At 39.7% G+C, this 25,458-nt stretch overlaps 1 protein-coding gene across 6 annotated transcripts in view; it reads left to right on the forward strand.

The window, feature by feature from the left end:
* The window catches only part of usp22 (ubiquitin specific peptidase 22), a 130,916-nt gene that overhangs the window by 10,816 nt on the left and 94,642 nt on the right, over window positions 1-25,458 (forward strand). Inside the window, exon 2 of one of the 6 annotated variants that reach the window (XM_087997743.1) lies at window positions 16,237-16,282. The exons of 4 other annotated variants lie outside the window; for them this stretch is intronic. The gene's annotated coding sequence lies outside the window, so the exon portion shown is untranslated. Of the gene's footprint in view, window positions 1-1,097; window positions 1,203-16,236; window positions 16,283-25,458 lie in introns of those variants that run through there. One more of the 6 variants, XM_087997744.1, reaches the window with a different exon arrangement.

A 25,458-nucleotide genomic window follows, 5' to 3' on the forward strand; every position in this document is an offset into this window, starting at 1 on the left:
AACAAGGGTGCTGTACAATGTTCAATCATTGGTGAACATACTCACATCTGACCTAATGGAGGGAAGGTCATTGAAGCAGATGAAGATGGTTAGACCAAGGATAATACCCTAAGGAACTCCTCATCTCCAAGAGATCCGTGCAGATGGCTGAGCTCCAACAACCATGACCTTATGTGCCAAGTACGATTCCAACCAGCAAAGCGGTTGCCCCTGATACCCATTGATTCCAGTTTTGCTTGTACTTCTTGATGCCACAGTTGGTCAAATGCAGCCTTGATGTCAAGGGCTGTTACACTCCCCTCCCCTCTGGAATTCCCTTATTTTGTCCATGGTTGAACCAAGGCTGTAATGAGGTCAGGAACACTGAGTGACTCTCTCACTTATGGAGCTGAAGACAAGAGTCTGGAGTTCATTATTGCTGTTGTAGTGTGCTTCTCAGCTTTCCCTTTTTTTTTACAATTTGAATATTTCATGAAAACCTTTTTTTTGTACGCAGGTTTGTGAGCATCACTGGCCTCTGCTGATATGCTTTTGAGCCAGGTATGAGGAGGTGTGCAAGAATGACTCATTCTTTTTAAACATCTCAGAACCTTGCCTCTGCTGTGTGCTGCTTCATTGTAACCCAAGCCGGTTGAGTATAGGATGTTGTGCATCCTGTGGTTCCATGCAGATCAGGTTATTCGCAAAGATGCTCAGTAACCTTCATTTTGAATATTGTTTTTCTCTCTTTGGGAGAAAACTGCAAAGACTCAGATTTTAGGTATTATCTTAAAAGGTTTTTTGTTTTTATTGAAATCATGCTCATGTGCAGAGGTTTTTAATTGTTAAATACATATTTAAATTCGTTTGCATACCTGCTGGAAAGTAAAATCTCAGAACAAGGAAACTATTGCTGTGGGCATATATGCACAGCACTACAAAAATATCCTGATCTGTCACTTAAGCCCTGATCAAGTTTTTGTGTATAAATCTGTCTGTATGGTTATGACTGCAAACCAGGCTTATTGATTTTTTTTTTTTGTTCTCCTCTTTCAGTTACTTGGTTTGGAATGCACCCACACTCCATCTGGAGGGTGATGTTCCATTTATCTAATTCTTGAACACTTGGATGCAGGTTGTCACATGAACTTTCAACAGTGTGCACAGATTCTGCTGCAATTCATAGCTCTAACTATAATGTTTTGCTGATTTTTAGAACACTGGTAAGTTTTTCCTATCGCATACATAGGTGGAATTACTGTCACTTTGGGCTTTAGTGGGACCACAGTAGTGAGAATACTCCAGTGACTAGGTTTTTTTGTCATGAGCACAATTTTCAAGGTGGTTTGTAGTAGTATAGGCTGTCTCTAGTGTTGAATTGTTGAGTATTTGTGGTTATTATTTTGGGGCTGTTGTGACTTCGAGGGACCTACTCTTTTTCCTTCCCTAAACTCTAGCTGTAGGGGAGATTGTTGGTAATTTCCTGGTCTATGAAGTTTACTGACTTGTAGTCCTGTACTGTTGATGCATCAGATCAGCACATTGAATAGTGTGTTAGGACAAGATTTTCTGGGTTGCTTCTAGTTAGAAGATTCTTGTGTAGGATTTAGTTGGCTGAACATGGATTCATAGGTTATAGCACAGACAAAGGCTACTTTACCCATGTCTATACCAGCTGAGGAATGAGTCCCTTTCTTAAATCCCTTTTCCTGCAGGAAACTTGGGATGTACACATAGATATTTCTAAAATGTGAGTTTGTGTTTCTCCCTCAATTACCTCTTTTGGTTACGGTTCCAAGAACAACTCCTTTTTTTTTTTTATGGCTGAAGTAACTTTTTCTTTTGTCTCCTTGCTAATCATTCTGCAAGCACTTCTAACTCGGTATCCCCAGTCTCATTCATCTCAAGTGAAATAGGCCCTTATCCTTTCACTTTACACTCTAACTTTGTAATACCACCGGACTAACCATGGACATCTACTCCAAGCCCACCGACTCCCACAGCTACCTAGACTACACCACCTCCCAATCTACCTTCTGTAAAAATGCCATCCCTTATTCCCAATTCCTCTGCCTCTGTTGCATGGATGATCATTTCCACATTAAAAAAAATTCCACATTAAAAAAAATCCCACATGGCCTCCTTCGAAGATCACAATTTCCCTTTCCACATGGTCGACAATGCCTTCCAGCGCATCTCCTTCACTTCCCACACCACTGACCTTGAACCCCACCCCCTCCCAATGGAACAAGGGCAGAACCAACCTGGTCCTCACATTCCACCACACCAACCTCCACCTACATTGCATCATCCTCTGCCACTTCCACCACCTACAAACGGACCCCACCATGAGAGAGATTTCCCTCCCCACCCCTATCAGCGTTCCGGAGAGACCATTCCCTCCGTGACTTCCTTTATTAGGTTCAGGTCCATGTCCACACCTCACTCCCAGCACCTTGCCCTGCCACCTCAGGAAGCTGAAAACATGCACCCATACCACTCCCCTCACCTCCGTCTAAGGCCCCAAAGGATCCTTTCACATCTGATAAAAATTTACCTGTGCCTCCACCAATGTCACTACTATATCTGTTGTGGCCTTCTGTACATCAGGATCAGGAAGCTTCCTTGCAGATTTGTTTGTGTGTGAGAACATCTCTGGGACACCTGCACCTACCAACTCCATCATCCCATGGCTGAATACTTCAATTCCACCTCCCACACATCAAGGCCAAACCCTTACCACCCTACAACCACACGGGATCAATGTGGATGTCAACAGTTTGTTCATTCCTCCTCCTCCTCCCTCCACCCCCCCCCCCCCCCCCAAACATTATCCCAGTCCTAAGTTTTGGACAGGTCAGGTGGGTTGTGCCCACCTTTCCCAGCTATCTGCTCACCCTCTCCTCTGACCTATCACCTTGTTCCTTACTTTCATCTACTTATTGCATTCTTAGCTACCTTTCCTCCAGCCCCAACCCCCTCCCATTTATCTCTCAGCCCCACCTGTCCCACAAGCCTCCTTCCTGATGAAAGGCATATGCCCGAAACTTTAATTCTCCTGTTCCTCGGATGCTGCATGACCTGTTGTGCCTTTCCAGCATCCCAGTCTCCAATTTTGTATCTAGCTTGCTGTTTTTAATTTTAAACCAGTCTGTCATGTGGCAGATTATCCAGTACCAAAATCCATGTACATGACTTCAACTGTACTAAGCATGCCATTTCTCATTTTTACTTTTGAAAAAATTCAATTGTTTGTTAAACTATCTTTAACAAATCCCATGCTGGCCTTTCTTAACTAATCTGTGCATTTTAAGTGCTGGCTTATCCTACCTAGCATTGCTTCTACAAGTTTGCTCACTACTGAAGTTGCAGTGACCTGGCCTGTAATTTTGTCCATCCCTTCCTGCTCCCCTTTTAAACAAAAGTATAACATTAACTGTTCTGCAGTCCTTTGACACCGCAACTGTATCAACTGAGTATTGGAAAATGGTCACATCTTTCACTATTTCCTCCCTCGTTTCTTTTAATAGTCTTGGGTGATCCATGGTTATTTTGCCCACTTTCCAGGGTGCTAATGCCATTTGAATACTTGCTCTCTTTACAGTGTCCAATACTTCACGCTGCTCCTTTTAAGCTGCAAAATCTACGTAGTTCCTCTGTTTATGAAGGTGGTTACAATTATCTTCTGCCCTAATAAGTTTTGGTGTGTTATGGCCCCAACTCTTAATCATCCTTGTACCCCTAATGTGGTGCTAAAACACACTTTTTTGGGGTTTATCTTGACTTTGTTTGTCAATGTTCTTGCATACCCTCTCCCAATTGTCTCTTCTGATTTCTGCCTTTCATTTTCTGTACTAACTCTTAATAGTTTTGAGTTTTTGATGTCAAATGTACCCTCTCCTTGTGTTGCCCTGTAAGGTCCATTTTTTTTGAGAACCTATATATTCAACATTTCTTGGATCTCCTTTTTTACAATGCTTCCCCTTGCTCTGCTCTGATACTAAATAACCTTTTTTTTTCTACTCTAACCTTTTATTTTCTCTACCTTTCAAAATCATCCTCTAATTTCTGTTTTTATTCCAAATGTATTTACTCATGTTCCACCCCCCACCCCCCCTCCCCCAACTTGTTTTGAGGTTATTATAAGGGATGTTGACTGATTGCGTAGCATTCAGCACCATTTGCAGCTCCTCCAATACTCCAGTCCATGTGCATATGCAGCAGGAGTTGGACAGTATCCAGGCTTGAACTGATAAGTGGCAAGTTTCTGGAATCAAAACAGAATCTAACATCACCCCTTCACTTTCAACTGCATTACCACTTGTTGAATTGTCCTCCTACCCACTCCACACCCCTGCTAAGGTTACCCCAGTGGAAGCAGAGCCAGCAGGTTTGTAGAAATTTGGCTGGCAACATTTAACTGATTTGGTATGTGGAGTGAGGACTGCTGTTGAAATGACCAAGACCACCTCCCTGCCAAGGTCAGAGATTGGTTTGCAGGTAGTTGAATAGCTTGTGTAAGCAACAGAGTCAAATACCTTTTGGACAGGAAGGTGTTGTCTCAGTTTTCTGCACTTAATTTTAAAAAAATTAAAACCTGGAGAAAGCCAGTTTCTTTTCCTTCACTAGTTGCTGCGAGCTGTAAGTTTCAAATGAACGCAAACTTTGAGTTGTAAATCTTCAGTCAAATGCAAAAACCTGGAGAAGAGAAATTGCCAAACAGCAATACTTGCAAGCCGAAAAGGTCGTCTCCCCATCTTGTGGATGGGGGCCATTAAACTGCCTACCCTCTTTTTTTTTTTTCTCTTCACCTATAACGCCAATTTTTTTTTTCAGGGGAGTGGGGCAGTAGGAGCAGCATTTTATAGGGAAGTATATGTTTTCGTTATGTCGATTTAGTTTGTAATTGTTTACCTGGTTAGAATCAAAGCACAGAAACTTGGTTGTGCTTTGTCAATGAGGGTTAAACTACCAAAAATGGAAGAATTTTGCATACTGCTTAAAATGTTTAACTTCTGATCAGCAGGCATTCATTAACTGTGATTAATGTTAAAACAAAAGTTCTAAAACCTTTTCCCTTTTTTTTTTGAGGAAGTGTTCCTAGTGCAGCACGCTCATGTGCTAAACAGCTCCCCTTGGATATTATTGTATGGAATTGTCAACTAATCATATTGCTTGTATACAAAGGCAATTGCAAAGCTGCATAATTGTGGTGGAAACCAATAATTCATGCCTAATATGTGCAACGTTCCTATACCTGTCATACTGAAGCTGCAGTCTCCTATAAGAGTTCGATGTATCTACCATTAACTTTGCCAACAGTATTATTTACAAGTTTTTCAGAACAAGATCTGTTTTCGCGAAACAACATCGTTGAATGAAATCGACTTTTCGTTAAAATATTCAATAATAGTGGAATGAATTGTTATTGAGATGGAGTTCGTGAGCATCATTGCCTTGGGAAGATGGTCTGTTGTAAGAATGTGATAAGAGGAAAATGAGACATGAAGTTTCTATTCTCATGATTTGGGTGACTTTCTTGTGCAAATTTCCAAATCTTTGATCTTTTTGTTCCTTTTTTTGACTTCATTGATTTGCAGTTGTGATTGGTTTTATGTTCTTTGTTAGCTGTTACACTGTTGTGTTCCGAGGATAGTTTTTTTTAGAACTGATGGAAAATGAATCCAGATTCAGACTTCTGAATCTGTTGTAATAGGGCAAATGGAATGAAAGTAATCTCTTCCTGGTTTAGGCTTCTCTCTGACCTGTTGATTTCATCTTGATATTTCCATTAGACCAATTTTGGGCTCTGCATCTTTCTGGTAGAATTTACAATTCTGCTCAGAAAAATGGTTAAATTTGTAGTTTTGTTTTTTGGTATGGCAGATTACCTTTTAAGGCAGTCTTCATGTTCAGATGGCACTATTTTAAAAACCAAAAAAAAATAAAACCAGAACTTGCAGGTCTGGATAGATCTTTGAACAGCAAAGGAATTAAAGATTATGGTGAACAAATGGGTAAGTGGAACTGAATCCATATGTTCAGCCATCATCTTGAATGGTGGAAAAGGTTCGACAGGTCAGATGGCCTATACTTCTATTTCTTGTGTTCTTATGAAACTCTGGTCTGACAACATCTGAAGAAAGCACATTCCTTCTGAACCTGAATAGTATATCTGTATTCACCAATTTTCCCAAACCTGTCCATTACTTGGCTTTGAATGTTAAATAACTGTCTGTTTTGTTGTTTTTTTTTTTTAGCCTCCTGTTTTGGAATTGTAGTCAAAATAAGTTCATTTTAAAAAAAAAAAAAATTTCTAGAAAACAAACTTGCTGAAACTACATAACCCATGAGTCGCAGATGCTGGAAATCTGAAACAAAAGCATTGCTGGGAAAACTGAGATCTGGCATCATCTGTGGAGAGAAAGCAGAGTAAACTTTTTTCATATCCAATGACCTTTTTCAGAATGGTCTGGTTCTGAGGAAAGGTCACTGGTTCCAAATTTTTAACTCTGCTTTTTTTCCACAGATGCTGTCACAACTTGCTGAGTTTTTCTGGCAATTTCTGTTGAAGCTGATATTAGCCTTCACCTTAAAGATGAAAAAGAATCAAGATTCTCAAGATAGTAAGAGGGTGGATTTGGGAAGGATTCAGTTGAGCTGCTTGTATTTTTATGCCGTAGTGGGGAAGACTCTGAGACAAGAATTGTAGTAGTTGTATTTGTGAAAATTGGCATGAACAAGCAGACAAAGATATGTAAATTAAAGGAGCTGTTGTTTGACATGTGTCAATGGATAAAAATCAAAAGTTGAAGTTGTGAAAGGGACTGATTAGACCCTTGGGTCTAAAAGGCTTAACTGCTTAGGCTCTGAATCAGAAACAGATTCTTATCAGAATCTTATCCTTTCTCGCCCTTTTTAGGGGGAAAGCCTAATGTTGTAAATGCTAATCATTTGATTTGAAGAAGCTTGATGAACGGTAAGGTGGTAAAATTTTGTTTTTTAATTTGTTCATCGAAATTGGCCTAGCCAGGGATATCCAACACATTTGTTGAAACTTTATTGCTGGAACAGCACAGCAGGTCAGGCAGCATCCAGGGAACAGGAGATTCGACATTTCGGGCACAGGCCTTTCTTCAGGAAGAAAGGCCTGTGCCCGAAACGTCGAATCTCCTGTTCCCTGGATGCTGCCTGACCTGCTGTGCTGTTCCAGCAATAAAGTTTCAACTTTGATCTCCAGCATCTGCAGACCTCACTTTCTCCATATCCAACACATTCCCCATTTCAAATTGCCCTGGAGAAAGTTTGTGAGCTGCTGTGGTTTGTTTTTTTTTTTTTTTTTTTGCAAGTATACCCACAGATATGTTGAGTGTTCCAGGAGGTTTATGCAGAGACTGCGAAGGCAGTGATTATAGTTCCAAATTAGTGTGCTCAGAGGTGAACTTACAGATGGTTGTTTTCATGCATCTGGACTCCTTGTTCTTCATGGTGGTAGAGAACACTGGTCTGGAAGGTGCTGCTGAAGAAGCCTCACTTCATTACTGCAATGTATCTTATAGTGACAGCAGTGTGTACTGTCAAGAATGAGTGGTGGGTGCTTGCCAATCAAGGAGTTTTGTCTTCAATATCAAGCTTGTTGTGTTGTTGGTGCTACACTTGTCCAGGCAAGTTGGAAGTATTTCATTAGACTCTTGTGCCATGTAAATGGTGGGCAGGAGGTGAGTTAATGGCTGCTAAATTTCTAACCTGTAATCATTTTCTTGCATTACCCACCAACCTTGGATTTGTATTGCTTGTTGCTATTGTTGGTTAAATACTGCTTTGTAAAGGGTCTTGCATATGAGGTAGTTGGAATTGGATGAATAAAATGCATTGATAGAAAATGAAAATTTTTTTTTTTTGGAGCTCTGGGTAATTCTACTGCAAATGGAAAAGCAGTCAGAGGTTGAGCCACAACTAAAGATTTGCAATCAAGAGGAAACTAAATTGCTTTGTAATGGATCTGGTGCCAAATCTTTTGATAACCTCTATAGACATGTATGCTTGAGATGCACACTTAGTGGGATGCAGTTGCAGTTGTTGGGCCAACATTTCTTCATAGATTTTAAGAACCACAGTAGTTTGAAAAGGATTGGAATGTTTTAAATCTTAAGTGAAAAGCTGACAATAGCATCATTGCTGACTTGGAGCAAGATGCTGCATGTTTTTATTAATGGCTAAAAATACTAACTTGCAAATATCAGCTGTCGTGTTTCACTTTTTTTTGCTGTTGAATTGTGGAACTTTTATAAAGCCTATGCTTTTGAGATTACAATTCTGCCTGCTTTATTATGGAACCTGTAAACTAATGGCCTTGAGTGTTTCCTCTTAGTTTTAAAAATCTCTGCAATGTGCAGTGTCTGATTATGTTGCAAAATGTGTACAACTTCAGATGTTTGTTTGACATGTCCTAAAGATGAATCAAGCCCTTCCTGAAGAAGGGCTAATGCCCGAAACGTCGATTCTCCTGTTCCCTAGATGCTGCCTGACCTGCTGCGCTTCTCCAGCAACACCTTTCCATCTCATGAATCAAGTGTGGCCAAACTGGTGTGATCCATGCATTGTGGTATAAACTAAGTGTGCTACAATAGAGTAATGGAACTGGTTGTTGGATCACACTTTGAGAGCAGTTATCTGCTTTGAGTTAAATAAGAGAATTGTAAATTCCTATATAACTGGTGTTGAGGGTAACTTACAGGTTGCAAAGTAGATTGCCTATGGAGAAGCAGTCTTTTGATCTCAGCAATTTACGAATGTTAAGCATGTATACATGTGTTTTAAAGGTGTAAATCTGAGACCGAGTCGAGTAGTGAAAGGTAATTTCACATTTACGTGAATATTATTCTCTGCTACCGAGGTAATTGGGAAAGAAAGCAAAAGCTCCCGGAGGATGTGCTGCTTGGCTGAGGGAGTTGGTAGGAGGGCACTGGACTGGACAAAACATTTGCTCTGTACATTAGGATAGACCTCATGGACAGCTGGCTTTTCCATACCCTCCCTTTTCAGCTATTTTATTTTATACTTTACAAACATTTTTCCTCATGGTATCTGGTGTCACTGGAATTGGTTGCCTTCCCATTTGTTGATCAATGTTGAGTCTCTCTGGATGCTCAAATGCTCCAGCTAAGATGAAATCCTTTTTGCATTCAATTACTGTTGTAAATTAATATAATGTGGATTTTATTAAGAATACATGTTATTTGTAGCCTTAAGATTTTGTGCCATTTCATTGGTGTTTTTTTTTGCCATCTCCTTCCTCTTCCTTCCCCACCCCCCCATGCTCCACCTGATTGCCAAAAGAGTACTGTTCTGGGAGATCAGTACCTTTCTTTGCTTGCTTATTGCTTGATCTATTGCACCAAGTCTGTTGTAGCAATTTAAAGCAGACCTGATACCAGATCCAAGCTTGCCTCAACATTGTCACTGACGTTAAGAGTGTAAAGGTAACAGTTGCTATTAATAGGATGTAGAAGCTGCTGCTAATTGGGGGATGTACAACTCTTTCCAGCATTATCACCTTTATCATTATAACAGTTAACATCAAGACTGCTGATGTACAGTAAGTCATATCACTTCAGATTTTGGAATTTTTATTGCTGCTTCGGGGTTACCTTTTTATAGTACAAACTTAATCGAAGGTATGAAAAGACATTATAATTCAGTGGATATAGTTTGCTATTGTGGAATTCATAAGGTTGTATAACTTTCATAAAGGTTTAGGACAAAAGTGAAGTGGTAATTGAAATTTTTTATGCAAATGTTTTGTTCACTTGATTTTACAAGCAATTATACTGCTGTTTTGACAGGGTTTCTTAGTTCTAAATATCTACACAGGCCACTTCCATTGTAAAGTTTTTTTTGGATTATTGATGCAAAGCATTGGAAGTTATGCTTGTGGCTAGAAAGTGCATACCACTCAATAAATTGAATAATTTATATCTACTTTAATTTAAAGACTTGGGTGCAAGGAAGGAATGTTGACTTGACAAAGCACATGAGGTGATGAGTGATATTTGTATATTTGATAAGATGTAAATTTAGTAGATTTGAAGAGTGATAAAGGTGGATATAAGTTCAAGTGAATATATTGAAAATTTGTACAGAATGCCTTTGCCTTTGAACTTGCATTCATTTAATGTTTGTAAGTGATTAATCTGGATGTCTGTCTTAAAAACACCATGATGCACGTTATAACTTTCCCCACTTCCTTTTCCAAAAGAAAATTGAGCCAGAAATTGACATTTGGGGGTTTCCAATGTTTCACAATTTAATGAGAAATTTGTTTGAGTTATAAATAACTGGGACAGTGAACTGAGATTATTTAATTGCACCATCTAGCAACAATTTCTTGCTAGATTTAAATTCCAGCAATTTTGTGTTGGTTAAATTTCTTTTTAGTGACACCGTTGCAAATTTAAGTGAATAGACTTGGTTTGTTTATCCATTGATACGGGTAGCTGCCAACAATAATTCCAGATTTTCCAGCATTCTGTACTAAATTTACCAGCAAGTGGTTGCTGAACAAAATTTCTGGATTTTGATGACATTGTCTTAAATTTTTTTACTTGGAATATTTTCTCTTTTTGTCAGCTTCAGCTAAAGTTTCTTTTCTATTTTATCCCCATTTTCTCCAAGAAAATGGAGGGAGGTCTTTTTCTTGAATTGCTGTAGTCTGAGATGATGGGTAGGTAAAGTCGGCATTTGCTCCTGTAACAATTTAAGGGATACAGTGTATCTGACAGGTTGTGTGTGACTGGAAGTGGAGGTTTTAGTTGGATTTTACTCTTAGTTTCTGATAGAGATTGTAGGGCTAGGAGGAACTATTAAAGTATGCAATATGCTGTGGATAATAGATGGTAATGAAGCTGTGTTCTGAAGTCAACTAAAGTGCAAACATTATTCCAGTGAAAAATATTTAAGGTTTCTTCATAGTCATTTTGTAAACCTGCGTTTCTGGTTTTCTGCCATCAAAAGCATTAATTAGAGACCTATGGTAAGGCAAAACATCAAATGTAAAACCACTCATTGAACAACAGACGAGCCAGGACCTGATGAGATTTGTGAAATTTATACTGTTTCTTCAACAAAAACTTGACTTGAACTTGTTTGTGGTAACACTGTTCTGAGTTAAAGATTTTTAGGTTCACAACTTACATCAGGAATTGACCACAGTATCTAAGCTTGCACTTCTGATGCGCATAAAGAATATTCTACACTCCATGAGATGTTAAAACAAGGTAATAAACCTGTGGCTAGGAATATTTTAACAAAAGATTTAATTGTTACTGTGCAGAAGGAAGTTGTTTTGTCTACTGTTTATGTATCAGCTCTCCAAATGGTTAGGTTGTACAGCATGGAAACAGGTCCTTCGTTTTTTTTTGGATCCACTTATCTATGCTGGCCACCAAACGTCAAACTAGTGAGCAAATCTACATCCACATCCATCGCTAATCCCATTTACTTGCACTTGGTTCATAGTCTAATATTCCCTGGCATTGTGTTCATCTGGATGCTGAGAATATTTGTGTGTTCCATATATCTATCTTTTTAAAATTTACTTTTTTCCTTTCAGCACCCTCTAAGCCACTTGTTCCTCACCTTAAACTTAGGACCTGTGGTCTTGGATGCATCTGCCATGGGGAAACGCATTCTCGTGATCTATTTTGTTTATGCCTCTTGTCATTTTGCGCACCTCAATCGGATTCCCTCCCAGCCTTCTGTACTCCAAAAAAAAAACAAAACCAGCCTATCCCAGTCTCATCAACCAAGATATTTCATCCCAGGCAACATCTGGTGAATCTCCTCTGCACCCTGTGCAGTGCAGTCATGTTCTTCCTATAGTGTGGCAACCAGAATGCACATAGTATCCCATCTGTGGCTTAACCAAGTCTTATGTTGTTACAAAACTCCCTTGCTCCTATATTCTTTGCTCTGGCTAATGAAGGCCATGCTTCCTTATGGCTTTATTACCTGTGACACTTTCAGTCTTACCTGGATTTATTTCCATCTGCCCCAGCCCCTGCTTTTACCCAATGTTTACAAGCTGATCAAGACCAGATTGTAGCCTGAGACCAGCCTTCTCAATATCAACAATAACACCAATTTTCTGTCATCTGCAAATTTAGTAATTATGCTTTCACATTCCGGTTGTTAATTTAAGTAACAGTAAGATCTTGGTTCTCATCCCTGTGGTATAATACTGGGTCACAGGCTTTTAATTACCAAAACAATATTCCATCATGACGCTGTGCCTCTTTATTTGTAAGTCAAGTTTTTTGGATCCAGTTTGTCCACTTGCCTTTGATTCCAAGGCTTTTGAACCAGTTTTACATGTTGGACCTTATCAAAGGTCTTTGAAGTCCATGTAAACAGCATCAACTGCACTAATCTCATCTATATCTTGTGGTCGTCTTTTCAAACAATACTAAATTTTCTTTTTCCTTTCAGCACCCTCTAAGCCACTTGTTCCTCACCTTTAAACTCTCCCTCTAACAAATCATCTGTGCTGACTATTTCTGATCAGTCCCTGCTTTTCCAAGTATTGATTAATCCTGTCCTTGAATTTTTTTTCTGATGTAAGAATCACCTGCCTGGCCCTGCTGCCCTTCTGGAATAAAGGAAGCACATGAGCTAGCCTTAATCATGTGGCCAATTAAGTATTAAATATATCTTCCAGGATTCCAACAATCTCCTTTGCCTCTACCAGCCTGGATGCATCTCATCAGGCCCTGGGGATGTACCTGCTAAAACATTTAAATACCCCCTTTTATTAAACTACTTTATTAACCTCCTTTTAACTTGACTCAGATCCCCAACTACCATGTCTCTCCCCTGTGAACACTGAAGTATTCATTTAAGATCCTCACCCACATTGCTGGCTATACATACTGTATGTTCCCTTTGGTCACTGTTAGATGTCACACTTTCTGTAATGCTCCTCTTAATATACCCAGTCTTTTGTTTTTCTTGAGCCCATCTGCCCAAGCTATTTTGTGGTCGTCTTTGTCTTCCTAATTTCCTCTTTAAACAACCACCTCCACTCGGTACCTTTTAAGGGTCTCCCCTGTTCTTAATCTGCTGTACCTGACCTATATGTTTCCCTTTTTTTACCAAACTTGCAGTGTCCTTTTTTGAGGTCCCTGGATTTGATGCCCTTCTCCTTAAGAGGAGTGTGGTGGTCCTGAATTCTCATTGTACTATTAAAAGATCCTCCTCACCACATCCACTTTCCAAATGTAGACTTGCCTGCAAGTACTGCTCTCCGTTTGTTTGCTACATCTTCTCTAACAGTTTCAAAATCTGCCTTCTCTCAATTTAGTTGCTACACTATGCTTATCCCTTTCCATACATACTTTGCAATTTAGAATTATGGTCACTTTCCCAAAAATGCTTGTCTACCGAAGCCACTTGACTGTTTCCTAGAATTGGGTCTAGCACTACCTCATCTGTAGTCAGACTATCCATGTATTGGCACGAAAAGCTCTTAATGGATGCATTTTTAAAATTTCAATCCATCTAATTCTTTTTCACTAAGGCAATCCCAGTTAATGTTAACATGTGTCATACCTCTACATGGTAACTGCCCCATAACTTTGCTGGTATCCTGCTTTTTTGCCTTATCCTATACACTGCTTAGTCAGTTAACTGTCTGATCGCCTCATGAATGCCTGAATTGAGTTTGCTTCTGAACCTGTGTGGGTCCTTGGAAATTTGTGGTATAGGGATGGGAAATGGCTTGGTAGGTGTGCACTCCCCATCATTAACCTGTATGCTACAGAGGCTGCTGCTCAGAAGACCAGGTACTGGGTCCCACCAAATCAGGAGCACCTGTGCCAAAATGGCGCTAGATAAGTCAGGTGCTGCAATAACCATGTTGAAACAAATCTTGTGGTGATCAATGAGATTTCAGGGCACAGCTTAATTAAGAAATTTGTGTAGCATTAAATTCCGTATCGATTGAATTTAAATTCAACCAGTTGATATTTAAGCTGATATCCTTTTAAAATGCTCACTTGGGCCTTTTGGTAACCTCATTGCTGTGCCATGCTCTCCCTGTTCTTTGGCTAGTTCTGTATTTTTATCAAATGGGTAGATGATCAATGCCAGCTTATCTTGAGCCTTGGCTTTCTTATCCCTGGTGAAAAGAACCTAAGTTCATCATTGTTTCAACCAAGTCCATGATTATATTGGTCACATCTCTAGAGGCCTTCGTAACACATCTCAAACTTGTGCTTACAGCCTTCTAGAGGAAGAACCGAAGAAGCTGTATTAAGGTGTAGTATTTCACATGGGTTAAACTGCAACCTTGCTGCCTGTTCAGTTGGAATACTAATATCCAATGGGACCACTTGAGAAAAAGTTCATCTGGTGACTTGGCTAATGTTTATTACTCAACCTACGTTTGCAGTGACAGATCATTTTGTTTCTCTTGATGTGATGTGCCAATACATAGCAACACCATAATTTCTCTTTACCTGCCTGTGCATTACTTTAAGTAAACTAAAAGACACTGGCACCGTGACACGATCAATACTGCATTTTGTTTTCCTCTTGATCGTTGCTTAAATAGACTTTGAAGCTTTTCCTCTTTTGATAATTTTTGTGTATTGTTAGAGTTAAAGGGAAGGCAGCATTGTTTTAAGGAGAGCGCTGATTGCTTGTGATTTGGTAGAGGTGTTGCTCGTGAATGAACCTGTCAAGGAAAACTCAGTTAAATGCCAAACTTTGCTTAAATTAAGGTTGATAGTCTTCAGAGTCTAACACATTTTTATTGTATGGAAAGGGTATTTTTGTATTTTTTCTGCTTTTGTATATTTAATATAGGTTTCCAGTATACACATGCTCAAAGCCTACTTTAAATTGTGTACTATTTTGCATGCTGAGGGTTATGTAGCAATTGTTATCGTCCAGTGCTGAATTGTATATAATGTCGGACAGTTGAGTTTTGTATGTGTCATATGACTGGTTACAGTTGGTCATTTTTCTTTGTAGCAACAGCATATGCTTTTGGCTGTTTGCAACAATCTGCTTTTAGGATGGGCAGTATACATAGCTGGCATATAACTAGTACTGAAGTTCATGTGACAATCGCTTATCATTATGTAGGCAACATGTCAGTTTGGCTTGACAGCATTGTGTTAACGATGGACTTCACTTGCTGCTATAGCAGAGTAGCTCGTGTGAAATAGCTCGCTTCACCTGTTGCCTTGACCATTGTCACAGAAATCAATCCATTTGCCAAATGATCTGTACGCTCCAAGTGTTGTTTTGCCTTTTACTTTGGTATTTCTTGCCAGTCACCCATGAGTGCAAGCTGAAAAGCTTCAACAAAAACATGTTGCCATTGAGAAGTACTAAAGGCCTAAGCTATGAAACAACTAATTTGTGTTGACTGTTTGTTGCAAGGTGTTGTCCCTTTTTAAGATTCCCTTGTGGCAGTATATGTGTATCATGGAGGGATACTGTTTGTTCCCTGTGGTACGAACCTCTATGCTGCTTATCAGAAGTGTTGACCACTATCACCAAACTCTGGCTTTAAGGACTATGCATGGCAGAGGGGTTTAGGGAAAAAGCTCCACAACTTGGGCTCTTACTGTGAAGGCATGGTCTCCAAAGATGTTGGTGAAAGTAGGGTTACATCAGAGGTTGGAAAGGAGCTTTTGTTTTCCTATAAATCCAATTTCCTTTCATTTTTGTACTCCTGAAGTGTCTTAAATCTTTACTGTAAAGGCACTATGTAAATGGAAACTATTGCTGTAGGCTAGCTCCTCATTGATTGTAGCATTTTGATGTTGAGCATTGTGTTATTGCCAAAGGAGATAGGAGTGGGGACTTTGTGCCAGTTCTTCTGGTCTCATTTCATTTTAAATGAGTTGGATTGTGTTTTTTTTAAATTAGTCATGTTAGACAAAAGTTGCCTAAGCTTGTACTTACAATTATATGAATTCTCAAGGATTTTATTGCTCTTATCACTTGCACAATACACCTTCAGCTATATTCTGTGGATATCGCAGGAACCTCTGTTTTTCTTGTAGAAATTTTATTATCTGTCATGAGCCTTGCTTTTCTTTCTGAAGGTGAGCAGACATTGGCATATTATATTGCTATGGTATTCTGTTTTGAATTTTTTAGTTTAAGACTTTTTAATCTGAACTTGTTTTTATTACTATTGCATTTTATTTTAAAACCACTATTGTAAAGTTTTTTTCTGTTTTTCAGAATCAGAACTGAAGTGGGTTGATGATTAGTGCATCTTTTTTGAAAAGTAAGGAATCAGATGCCTTTTTTGGTGAATGTTAAACAGTGGCTATAAGGCCTGGTCAAGAATATTGTGGTATAGGCTCCCAAAGCCTATCCACCATCTACAGGACTCCAGCCAAAAATGTGATGGAGTACTCCCCACTTGCCTAGATGTGTGCAACTGCAACAACATTTTGAAGCTTGACTCCATCTAGGAGAAAGCAGCCTACTTTGGCACTGCATCCACTCCCTTCACCGCTCAGTAGCAGCAGTGTACACAATCTGAGATGCACTGCAGAAGATCAGCCAAGATCCTTACACTGTTCCTTCCACCCCATGACCACTGCCATCTAGAAGGACAAGGGCAGCATCTACATGGGAATGCCTTCACATACAAGTTTTCCTCAAAGTTACTTGCTAACCTGGCTTGGAAATTTTATTGCTGTTCCTTCACTGTTGAGAAAGTGAGGAGTGCAGATGCTGGAGATCAGAGCCAAGTGTGGTGCTGGAAAAGGACAGGTTGGTAGTATCTAAGGAGCAGGAGAGTTGATGCTTCGAGCTTAAGCATGTGCTCAAAAGGTCATTTCTCCTCTTGTCAGATGCTGCCTGACCAGCTGTTTTTTTTTTTCCCAGCAGCACACTGCATGTTCCTTCACTGCTGGGTTAAAATCCTGGCATTTCCTCCCTAATGGCTTTGTGGGGTCTACCTGTAGCACATGGACTGAATTAGTTCTAGAAGACAGCTCTCCTCCACTTTCTCAAGGGGAATTAGGTTGAGCAATCTGTGCTGGCCAGACAGCAAGGCCCATGTCGTAATGAATATTAAGAATTTTTTCAGTCATAAGATTCATAAGGATGATCTCAGCAATTTGTGAATAGGAGCCATTGAACTGCCTCCCAGTTTTCATTTGCCTGAAGTGATTTTTCTGTCTGAGGGGGTGATTTTATAAGGATAATTAGAGATAATTAGTGTCATACACTGGCAGCTTACAACTGTTTACCTGTAGCTGAAGTCGAATAAAGTCTAATACATAATTTTTGAGTACGGAAACTTGGTCTGTGCTTTCTATTAGCCTGGTTCTGAAAATTAGATAAATTTAGGCAATTTTCTGTTTGTACTTTTAAAATCTTTTTAAACTTTTTGTCATGACTCTCTAGGAGTAACATTGCTTGATTTCCAGCTGTCTACCCTAGATAAACTCTCGTCCCTCTCTGCAGTTTTATGAACTATTTACAGGAAAATATTTGAGCCTCAGTATGTTTCCAGCAAAATGAAGATTTAGGTGCTTGTATCTGTTTTTGGAAATGAACTGGGTCCAGCTTGCAGGCAGTACAAAGGTGGAAGAGCAAACTGTGAGGAGGATGTAGAGAGTTGTGTGAAATGAGCCAGTTGAGTAGGCACATGAATAGTGGATTAAATACAATACGGAAAAATTAGGTTATCCACTTCCTCAATCTTGAGGGCAAATAATTATCTAAAATGATTAAATTGGGAAAGAGAGGTGCACTGAGATCTGGGTGCTGTTGTACAGTAGTTGCTGAAAATGAGCATGCACATGCAGTAGACACTGAAGAAAGCAAAGTGTTGCTGCCCTTAGCGAGAGGATTTGAGTAGAGGAACAGTGATGTCTGGCTGCAATTGTACAAGATCTTGGTTGGTGCAGTTTTGACCGACTTATCTGAGACAGATTATTCTGGCTCCGGAGAAAGTGCAATAAAGGTTTTTCTGACTAATTCCTGAGATGGCAGCACTGATGTATGGAGGAAGACCTAACCTATCCAGTCTTCGACTGGAGTTTAGAATGAGGGGAGGGATCTTTGTAGAAAGGCAGAATAAATGCAGGATGGATGTTCCTGATTGGGGAGTTGAGAACTAGGGGTCAGTCTTAAGAATACAGAGTGGGAAATTTTAAGACTCAGGTTAGAAATTTGTGGTGAGCTGACCGTAAACGGTTTAACTGAATGATGGGATTTTTCAAAAAGTTCGTTGAAGTGCAGCCATGTCTGTTTCCGTAAGGAAATGTAGATTGATCAAATCTATAGGGTTGCCTGGATGACTGAAAATCAGAAATCAAACTGAGGAAAAAGTGCACTGAACTGACGTTGAATGGATGATACAATTGTGCACCAGGCTGAAGATCATGTTGCCATTGGCAGACACATTAAGAATCTGACTGCTCCAATGTCTTGGAAAAATATACCTTTTTATTAGGCAGTGAGCAGTTCAGATTTGGAATAAGCCACTGAAGCGTTGGTGCCAAACTCTGTTCTGACTTTCAAAGGGGAGTTGATTAAAACCTTGAGACAAACACAATATAGGTCAGTTGCAGGAGGTGGGTGGCTACACTTTTTTGGCAAAACTTAAGTATAAATATTTTATTGATTTCTAGTATCTTTTGAAATCATTAGCTTGTTTAAAATCTAATTTATTTTCTCCTGATTCACCCTATTCATTTTATGGATTTAACTTCTCAGAACACCCTCAAACAAAAGGCTGGTCCTTTCTGTGATGTTTTATTGCCACAGCCATTGAAGATGGACAAAGGTAATGTTTTTGCTCATGCTTCTTTGTTTACAGGGAAACAGACACTCAAACTTGAACAGATTCCAAAAAAATTATACACTATGAATAGTCTGTGGAAAAACTGAATTAGATAGGTGATGCCACTCTGCACTGGATCCGCAGTTTCCTGACCTATAGGCCACAATCAGTGAAGATTGGAGACAATATTTCATTATCACTAACACTCAACACTGGAGCCCCTTGCACGCGTACTCAACTCTCAACTGTACTTGCTCTGTACTCATGACAAACGCCACTGATGACACCACTGTAGTTGGCCGGATCTCAGGTGGCGACAAAACAGACTACAGATGGAGATGAAAGACCTGGAAAAATGGTGCACTGAGAACCACCTAGCTCTCAATGCTGGCAAAACCAAGGAATTAATTCTTGACTTGCGGCTTGATGTTACTCATGACCCTCTGTACATTAAAAGCGCAGAGGTGGAACAAGTGGAGAGTGCCAGGCTTTTGGGAGTGGTCACCCACAACCAGCTTTCTTGGATTCTTCATGTAGACTCATTGCTTACAAAGTCTCCTCTTCAGGCAGCTGAGGAAATTTGGCATGACAGTAAATACCCTTGCCAACTTCAGGTGCACCACTGAGAGCATTCTGTCTGGTTGTATCACTATCTGGTATGGAAACTGTATCATTCAAGATCAGAGACTGTTACAGAGAGTGATGAACTCTGCTCGGACAATCACAAAGACTAACCTCCCATCTATAGAATCCATCTCCAGACCTGTTAAAGAAAGGCTGCCAGCATTCTCAAAGATCCATCCCACCCTGGCAATCTTTTTCTACAACCTCTACCATCTGGGAGAAGATACAGAAGCCTGAACACACACCAGCTGGTTTTGCAACAGTTTCTACCCTACTGCTGTTAAGGACACTCAAACTCTTAGCATTCACCTGTACCTGTTTTTTGTTTTTGTTTTGGCTGCTGTTCACCTATGATTGACTGACTATCTATGTATCTGTCTGTATTGCTGTCAAGACCAAAACTTTTTTCTGTGCCTTGGTACATGTGACAATAACTTCAATTTAGATGTGACATCTGGATACTTATTGGAAGAATCTGTTAAGATTGGGAAATGTGGTGAACTGATTTTTCTTTTAGACTATATGGTTGCTTGAAATTGAATTTCATGGATTGTCTCAGTTGCTTTAGAAGTTGCTAACAGCTGTCCAAACGTTAAGAATTTTTAGAGCCAGTTGGGTGTGGATTGGCCTGAAACTGCCTCAATGAGGTAGAAGCTCTTAGTTTAACAAGTTCCTTCAACTTTGTAGTTAGGGCATTTAACCAGGCATAAAACAGCCTTCATGTTGCATGTTGTATTGGTATAACATGTATGCACTGTGTGGTATGCCCTCTTTTTTTTTTCTTAGAACTAGCAAGAAAACTTATAAATTGGTAGTTTTCTTTTAAGACTTTTTTTTTCTTTCCTCCCTCCAAATCAGTGTCCATCTTGTCTGGTTTAAAAAAACTTTACCAGTTCCATTATCTCAGCAAAGGTCGGGAGTATCAAAATTAAAAACCAGGAAAATGAGGTCCAAAGTATATCCTCTTCAGTGTGAAAATGGACTGCCAGATGAATATAGTGGTCCAGGTTAGACAAGTTGCCAGCTTTTGAGCTAAATGTTTCTTGTATCCAGCATGAACATATCTTTTTGAATTGGAGCACAGGCCTACAGTGAATGGAGACTAACTTTCAGCTTGCAAACCTCTTCATCTACTGCTGATTGATCCCATCTTTGGCACCTTTCCTGACTATTTTTCTCTGCTTTCACTCGTACAATCATTACATTACATTCTGTAACAATAAATTGCAAGCCCAGTTAGTTCAGTTTTATTGGTCTGAATGATAGGGTGAATCAAGTCCCTGCTAGGTTTCCTTCTGAACTGGTTAATGTTAGATGTGTTAATTGATTTTAAAACTAACAAAAACTGGAAAATATATAAATGTGAATAGAATTGGGCTCTGACAGTATTGGCTTGATTCTTTGATATACAATGTCTGTCTGATTTTCACTTCCATTTGCAGTCAGTATAATTATTCGGCTTCTGCACATGCTGGCCAGTCAATCCAGTATTGGCAACTATTTTTGTACCTCTCCATACAAGTTTGAATGATGTGGTGCCAAATGCATGGCCTGGTTCTGCCACTAGAGGCTCTCAATGAACTACATAACTTCCAATTGTAACTCAAAAGACTATGTTACAGCATCCCCACAATTCCTTGCAAGTGTGACCAAATGCTATGATTGCTGATTTGGGTATTCAACTCATGTTACGGATTAGTCAAATAATAACAAAATACAACAGAACCCGAATGACACCATAAATCTCTTGCTGTTCTGGTGATAGTGTCGTCTTTGAGCTTTGCAAGTGCAATCTGTTGATATACTGAGACAATGCTGCCACAATCCCTTGCTGCTGGCAGTTTGCCTTGAATGCTACTGCTTTTTCGTACTGTTACTTTCCCCAAACTCACCAGCATCTTGGGAGCATTCTTGGCCTGGCACTTTTTTTTTGGGGAAAGTAAAGCCGAATTACTATTTTGGGTCCGTGACCTTTTTTATCCGAGCTGGCCAGCGCACTTTTGTTTTTTAGGTTTTCAGGATCAACTAATTTTGATTTTGTTTCACTTTGATCACTATCTTTTGTCAAAAACTTCTTTTTTGTTTTACAAAACATATCAATGTTTTAAATTGGGGCTGCATTTCAGGATGTTTCAACTTGATTCAGTACACATTATGCATTTTGGAATGCTCATTGTCTTGAACCATTGAATTTGTTTTCCCAGCTGTAAGTTTTTCCTTTTCTTACCCCCTTCTCTGCTGTTTTTGTTAGTGAAGCCTTCATCTGTACAGGTGCAATTTGGCTAATTCATATGGAAGCCAAGTTCTGAAAGCTTTGGCTGATTGCACGTATAAATTTTTTATGGTTTTATATATGTTATGTTGTAATTCTCTACTATAGTTTGCATGCTATAAGGGCCCTCTATTGGAATAGAACATCTCTGTAGTAAGCTAAGAGGTAAGAAACTATTTAAGAAATTCATTCATCGAATGTGAGCATCGCGGGTTAGGCCAGTATTAATCACTTTTTCCTGATTTCCCAATGCTGGATTTCCCAATACAAAATTAACTGTTTATACTAATTTCCCAGGAATGGTTGTCTAAGCCTTTTCATAGAGCAGTTAAGAATCAACCACATGTAGACCAGACCAGGTAATGGTGGATGATTTTTCCATAATCTAAAGGACATTGAACCAGATGGACTTTCATGATTTAAAGTGATCATGTGGTCATGGATTTGGTTTTAATTTCAGGTCGCAACAAAAATTGGAATCTGTTTTCATACATGAGCACTATAAAGAAAATATATTGAAAAGACCATAGTTTAAGGATTGTGCGTTGTTCTGTGTACTTCTCGTTTTAGGATATTAACAATACAACAGGTGCAGTGAAATTTGCCAGGACTGACGTGTATCCTATAATATTGCTTGTAGGCACTGCAGTCCCTCTGGTCATGGCTTTTATGCTGCATGTTGTTTTCATGGATAGTGGAATGGCAGACTGGTAGGTTGTGTTCTCTATTCCACTCAAATGTGAGTTAGTCCAAAGCAGCTGCATGTTTCCAAAGTCCAGTCCATTCACCATATTTTTCTTAAACAATTTCACAATAACTTTCACATTTTGTCCACTGCTTTGCCTACTCTCTCCTGTAATCATGTAATTTTTGAGAAGATTTGTGTAGCTCAGGTTCATACTAAAGGTTTTGTTTGCTGAACTAGTAGGATTGTTCTCAGATGATTTGTCACCATGCTAGGTAACATCAGTGAGCCTCTGGTGAAGTGCTGGTGTTCTGTCCCACTTTATTTTTATTTGTATGTCATGGCCTGTTAAAGTGGGGGATCTCATTTCCGGTTCTCTTTGAGGTTGGTAAATGGGGTCCAAATCAATGTGTTTATTGATGGAGTTCTGGCTTGAATACTAGGACTCTAGGAATTCTTGTGTGTTGGTTTAGCCCGTCCTACGATGGATGTGTTATCTCAGTCAAAGTGGTGTTGTCCTTCATCTATGTGTAAGGATACCAGTGACAGATGTTAATTATCTTTTGATGGATAGTTGATGTTCAGGTATCCTGGTGGCTAGTTTCCTGCTTGTCTGTCCAATGTAGTCTGTTGCAGTCCTTGCAAGATGGTCTGTTAATGACATTTGTTTTGCTGGTTGTTGGTACAGGGTCCTTTTCAGGTTCATCTAGAGCGGTTTGTGTTTTGGTTTGTGGGCTGCCAAAAATCCAAAGGGTTGGAGTAGTCAGGTAGTCCTCTGAGATGCCTTTGTATGGTCATGTGGCTAGAGCTTCTCGGGGTGTTGTTTTTCTTTAAGAATCAGTGGACTATGTTTATTTGGTACCTGTCATTCTTGAATACGCTGCATAGATTATTTACAAACTACCCTGCAAGGACTGCAACAAACACGACAGACAGGCAGGAAACTAGCCACCAAAAGACGCAACCAATTATCACTAGTATCCTTGCACACAGCTGAAGAAGGACACCACTTTGACTGGGACATCACATTCATCCTCGGGCAGGCTAAACAGAGATACAAAGGAATTCCTAGAGGTCTGGTTTTCAAACTGGACCGCCATCAAGCAACACATCGATTTGGACCCATTTACCAACCTCTGAGGAAAAAGAATGGGAAATGAGATCACCCACCTTAAGAGACCAAGACACGCAGAGAGCAGGACATAACACCAGTGTTTCACTGGTGGCTTACTGATTGTCACCTAGCATGGTGACAATGTCTGTCTGAAAACGAATGTACCAGCTCAGCGAGCAAACTTATGTCCTGTAACAACTCTCATCTCCTGTGCTGTTCCAATCCTAGCCTCTGTACTTCCATTGTTTTAATTGCTGCACCATTAATTTTGCCCTTAATTCTGGAATTGTTATCTATTCCACCTTTCAGGCCTCCCTCCCTTGAAGATTTGTCTTTCGAAGCTACTTTACCCAAATGTTTTTGGTCATCTGTTGTAATATCTGTTTGTGTCAAATTTTTTTGATAACAGAAGGATAGAAAGGGAGGCAAAAGAGGAGGGGGAATGGTCCTTTTTGATAAGGGATAGCATCTCAGCAGTGCTAAGGGAGGATATTTCCAGAAATACATCCAGGGAAGTTATTTGGGTGGAACTGAGAAATAAGAAAGGGATTGTATTTTAGATCCCCCAATAGTCAGAGGGAAATTGAGAAACAAACTTGTAAGGAGATCTCAGCTATCTGTAAGAATAATAGGGTGGTTATGGTAGGGGATTTTAAGTTTCCAAACATTGACTGGGACTGCCATAGTGTTAAAGGCTTAGATGGAGAGGAATTAAGTGTGTACAAGACAATTTTCTGATTCAGTATGTGGATGTACCTACTAGAGTTGGTGCAAAACTTGACCTACTCTTGGGAAATAAGGCAGGGCAGGTGACTGACATGTCAGTGGGGGGACACTTTCGGGCCAGTGACCATAATTCTATTAGATTTAAAATAGTAATGGAAAAGGATAGACCAGATCTAAAAGTTGAAGTTCTAAATTGGAGAAAGGCCCATTTTAATGGTATTAGGCAAGAACTTTCGAAAGCTGATTGGAGGCAGATGTTTGCAGGTAAAGGGATGGCTGGAAAATGGGAAGCCTTCAGAAATGAGATAACAAGAATCCAGAGAAAGTATATTCCTGTCAGGGTGAAAGGCAAGGCTGGTAGGTATAGGGAATGCTGGATGACTAAAGAAATTGAGGGTTTGGTTAAGAAAAAGAAGGAAGCATATGTCAGGTATCGACAGGATAGATTGAGTGAATCCTTAGAGTATAAAGAAAGTAGGAGTATACTTAAGAGGGAAATCAGGAGGGCAAAACGGGGACATGAGATAACTTTGGCAAATATTCTTAAAGAGAATCCAAAGGGATTTTACAAATATATTAAGGACAAAAGGGTAACTAGGGAGAGAATAGGGCCCCTCAGATCAGCAAGGTGGCCTTTGTGTGGAGCCACAGAAAATGGGGGAGATACTAAATGAGTATTTTGCATCAGTATTTACTGTGGAAAAGGATATGGAAGATATAGACTGTAGGGAAATAGATGGTGACATCTTGCAAAATGTCCAGATTACAGAGGAGGAAGTGCTGGATGTCTTGAAACGGGTAAAGGTGGATAAATCCCCAGGATCTGATCAAGTGTACCCGAGGACTCTGTTGGAGGCTAGAGAAGTGATTGCTGGGCCTCTTGCGGAGATAGTTGTATCATTGATAGTCACAGGTGAGGTGCCGGAAGACTGGAGGTTGGCAAATGTGCCATTGTTTAAGAAGGGTGGGAAGGACAAGCCAGGGAACTATAGACCAATGAGCCTGACCTCCATGGTGGGCAAGTTGTTGGAGGGAATCCTGAGGGACAGGATGTACATGTATTTGGAAAGGCAAGGACTGATTCGGGATAGTCAACATGACTTTGTGCGTGGGAAATCATGTCTCACAAACTTTATTTGAGTTTTTTGATGAAGTAACAAAGATGATTGATGGCAGAGCAGTGGATGTGATCTATATGGACTTCAGTAAGGCGTTTGACAAGGTTCCCCATGAGAGAC

Source organism: Chiloscyllium plagiosum, unplaced genomic scaffold (assembly GCF_037043375.1).
Source record: "Chiloscyllium plagiosum isolate Xiang-an unplaced genomic scaffold, Cpla_swu_hap1 HiC_scaffold_20, whole genome shotgun sequence".
Classification (NCBI taxonomy): domain Eukaryota; kingdom Metazoa; phylum Chordata; class Chondrichthyes; order Orectolobiformes; family Hemiscylliidae; genus Chiloscyllium; species Chiloscyllium plagiosum.